The sequence below is a fragment of the Chelonia mydas genome, chromosome 1 (genome assembly GCF_015237465.2).
Source record: "Chelonia mydas isolate rCheMyd1 chromosome 1, rCheMyd1.pri.v2, whole genome shotgun sequence".
NCBI classification, from domain to species: domain Eukaryota; kingdom Metazoa; phylum Chordata; order Testudines; family Cheloniidae; genus Chelonia; species Chelonia mydas.
In genome coordinates, this window is record NC_057849.1 from 19,597,230 (window position 1) to 19,602,064 (window position 4,835).

The window sequence follows — 4,835 nt, forward strand, 5'->3', positions numbered from 1 at the left end:
AACTACACACTGCAGGATGGATGCAGCCTTCTTTTCACTGCGACGTATATCTACAAGAAACCTACACACAACCATCAGTATAGACAAGACCTTAGATTGGAAGCTTTTTATGGCAGGGATCATCTTTTTGTTCTGTGTTTGTACAGTGCCTAGCACAATGGGGCCTTGGTGCAGGATTACTGCTTTGATAAGACAAATAATTAATACTGTACAGTTATAGATTTTATTATGCCCAATTTCCAATTTACCTTCACTATATTGTTCACTATCATATACTTCAATCGTATCCCATTTTATTCACCTCTAAGGTACACAGTCCCGATCCCTTTTATCTTGTGTCTCACAGAAGTATATTTTTTCCTCTGATCATTTTTATTGCCCACCTCTGAACAATTCACAAGTTCTGCTAAGGTGTGTGTCTTGTTTTGTTTTTTGGGACAGGCTGACCAGACTGAACATACAGCTTTCAAGCGGAGAGCACACCCTTCATTTATGTGACAAGCTAATAGTTTCAGTATTATTTACTATACCACTCTTTATCAATTCTAACACATAGTTTGCTTTTTTGACCACTGCACTGAGAAAAAGTTTCCACTGACTGGGCCTCACTGTGCTGTACAAACACATAACAAAGACAGTCCCTGCCCTGAAGTGATTATAGTCTAAGTTCACAATCTATTATTCTGTCCCAGAGCATTTTCTTGAGTTCTTACATCCATTTAAAACCAAGCAATGTGTATAGGTGGTTCAAATTAATCCTTCCAATCTACATTGCTTTATATTTGTCAACAATGCATGTCATTTACCATGGGGATGCCCTCATAGTCATCTCTCATTTTGAGTCTCCTAAATAATTTTCTGCCACCTGCAAATTTTGCCCCCTTATTGATCTCCCCTTTTCCAGATCACTGAAGAATCAGCAGATTTAACTAAACCTGTGAAAGAATTCTGATTTGGTAGCATATAACATCCACTTTGCAGAGGTGTAAATGATCACACAAGGTGCAAGGCAGTGGAAAATCAGGTCCAGAATCTGTATGGAACATGAAACTGACACAAATTTTCACTCTATAGAAGGATTGCTTTGCAGAGAGATATTGGTGACTGCATCCATCCCAAACCTCTGTGAGATTGGGTGTGAACAACCCCTTCAATTAACATAACTGTCAGGACAGATTAATCAGAAGCTGTGGGCTAAAGGGGCTGTAAGCTAAGAAACTGTTTCTTTGGTTCTTGGTTCCTCCTGTATTCGGAGAAGCAGAGCATTGTAAATAAATGACACTGCATCAAAGAAAATACCTAACTCTCACCAATTTCGGGTCCTAAATGGAACATGCTCATGGCCCTGAACTTTGACTAGCCACTTAGGTAAAAAGGATGTTTGTCTCTTTAGGAGGTGCTTGAAGCTGCCTCAGGCAAGAAGCTGCCTCACTGTGTAACACCTCAGATCTATCCCATACACACCCCAGAAGCGTGTGATTAACAAGCAACCTTGAGCTTCCACAAACCATATTTGGAAGGTGAAATTGATTTTCCAGTGGATGAAGAGAAATTACAAAATACAAACAGTCGGAAGAAAAGTACAAGCCCAGTTCTGTGTATTAAAACATCCCTCTAGTACCTATACGTGGCCACAATCCATTTAAACTCCTGACTTTGTAGTGCTGAAAAAAACTACACTTGATTTGCTTTAAAACTAGTCTCTTGTGTAATTTAAAGCCTGTAGTTCCACAACATTCAAATCTGCTATGTTTTATATAGTCCCTGTTTTCTACCAATTTTTCCCCCTTAACAGTTGGCTACTTTCCCCCCCACATTTTAATTGCTCCCTTTCCGCACTGGGGCAATAAAAGATTTGATAGTTAAGCCTCCTTGTCTCACCCGCTAATTCAGCAACCAGTTTGCAATTCCAGTGGGCCCTGCATGTATGCCTCGTAGGGCTCAAATTAGTTTCTTTTACTTAGCACAGCGGGGAAAACAACACCTCCACACACAGGCCAAGCGGGCACAATCAATATCAGGGAATCTCATTTTAGTTTTATTGCTGTTTACTTCAGAAAGCAAGCACTTGAACCAAAGCTATGATCCTTGATGCAAGGACTGGGATGCTCGGTACATATGTCAAGCATGTTATGAATGATGTATCTGCTAGGAGTAAGTGTTGCCCCGTGCGTAATGTTAAAGTGGGTTTTGATCATCTGATCAAAGAATACAGTAAATCAACCTGCACTTTAATGCATTGAATACAATGTTTTGTTCTTTCTGGAACAGAGGGAACTTGCTCTATGTAGGGCAAAGCTGTTCATAACATAAACTACCTGCATTGTTTGTTTCAATAGCAATTTTTGCACATCGCTTCCCCACTGGGAGTCATTAGGCTTCTTAAAACGTGGAAGGGATTTTGTAGTCCAAGAGCAAAATCAAAAATATTCTTTCATGAATAGGGGTTAACTGTTTTATCAGGGAGGCTGGGGGTGGGGAAGGGAAGCCTCTGCTTACATACCTAAATAACTAAGCTATTGTAGTTTGATCCTGCACACTGCAGGTACGGAGTTTTATGCAAAGTAAAAGCGGGACAGTGCAGAAGAACCACATTGATGAGAGTGCTGCTGTCCGGGCACATTCCTCACACTGGAATCACAGGAAGCTAAGTGCCGATTAGCAGGATGAGAATTATGCTTAAAGCCATGCTGCCTTGCACATCTAATTCTCCAGCCTCGTCATACTCTCTTCGTACCCTGGGCATTTTCCATTGAGGGAGTGGGCACACACAAACATAACCCTACTCAGAGCACAGAGAACCATGCCTAGCATCTGAACTTACTCGCCCGCAGCTCAAGCCTCCATTTGCCCTGGAGCACAACACTTTTGCACACCCATCTGCGCACAGGAGTTTGCAGGATCCAGTCCATAATGTTCTGGTAATAGCACTATACGATCCAGTACACGGACATGGTCTACCTATATAGAGACCAGGGACTTTCAGTAGGAGTAGCAGTAATATTGTTCTACCTTCTGTTACCTTTTATTGTTCTGGTTTTCTGTTTGTTTTCCATTCCTCTTAGGAAAAACAAACGAACAACAACAACAACAAAACCCCACACCTAAAAAACCAATGCACTCAAAATCAGTTTTTACAACAAACAGAACACTCCATGTTGCACACGTCCCCTCCCCCCTCCCCGCCCCAGTTCACTTGAAGTCAGATTTTGCCCAAACGGAGGCTCTGGCATTCTAACTCACAACCTCATAGGCAGACTCTGCAGGCATGGTTAGACATGGAAGCTCGTACTGTTACCTCCTATATTGCATATGTTCTGGGTGTAACACTGACAGACCCCGGTCGTTGGTGGGCGTGATCAAACCTGGGACCCCTGGAAATTATTGCATGAGCCTTTACTGCATGAGCTAAAAGTCACATGGCTCTTAGCTAAGGCTGTAGCAGACTCATTGATCTCTAAGTGGTCTCGGTGCCACTAGAGGGGACAGAACACCACACCCAGGAGGTGTGGGGGTTACATGTGAAGAGCCCTGTAAATCCCCAGGTATTCCCTTTTATCCGCGGATATCTGTGGACCATTTTTGTGGTCTGTCTGTGTAGGCAGGTAGACTTGGTTCCACAGTCTGGTAATCAGATTCTTTGTGGCCAAAAGAAGATGTGAACACAAGTCTTTGTAATAATTTTTAAGGCTCTAATCTCGATACCACAGAAGTCAATGGCTGTCTCTCAGCTGAGTTCAAGGGGAGCTGGGATAAACTTGGTCAGAAGAGACACAGATTGAATAGAAAATAATTAACAAGTTTTTTCTTTTTTTCACAGGCTGCTAGATAGTAGAAATAAAATGACAAGAGGTGGAGAAAAAGAGCTTTTGTCTGATCAGCTTTTCCAGCAGTCTTGGAAAAGGGAATTTGAGTTTACCAGGAGTCATGTATATTCTGAATAAATCTCTAACTTGTACCTTAACAAATTAATGACTTTGTGCATCTGAGCATATGCTGCCCAGTCCTAGGAAACAGTCCGACTGTCCTTCTCCCAGCCTCAAAATATGAGAACTTCTCAATAATTCATATATTTTTTTGCAGAGTCATCTCCCAGAAGATCAGATCCAGCATCCTTGGGGAATCGACTGAACAACTTTATCCTTAACATGTAGGTGGCACAATATATCTACTATAAATAATGAAAAAAATCCGACACCCTTCCAAATAGTTTCCCATATGCTCTGAATGGCACTAAAGGCAGCATTAACAGTAGCTGTGATGTAATAGCAGCATTGGGTGAAAAATTCCCATTAACTTCAACGGGGCCAAGATTTAACCCATCCATTCTTTCTACTTAACATTTTGGTGAAGTTGTATGACTACTTTTTTTTAATTCTTGTTACTATCAATGGGTAAAAATTGGGAAATGTTCCAAGGTGCCTAAGGGAGGCAAGGCCCCAACTCCTTTAGGCCTTCTCTGAAAATCCCAGCTTTTATGTTTAATATCCAAGAGAGATTGTGGGTGCTCATCACCTTGAAAATTAGGCCACGTATTTAGGGACATCATTTTACGTTTATGAATTGGAAAAATTTGACCTGTTCTAATTCCCTAGAGAGGAAAGATTGTCCTGTGCTTAGGGCACTGACTCGGGATTTGGAAGATGTGGATTCAATTCCCTCCTCTGCCACACACTTCCTGTATGACCTTGGGCAAATCACTAAGGGCCAGTTTTTTAAAGGTATTATTGTGCACCTAGAGATGCAGATAGAAACCTAGTGGGGTTTTCAAAAGAACCTAGGTGCTTTTGAAAATCCCATTAAGGACTGTCTTGCACAGGGGTAGGCGACCTATG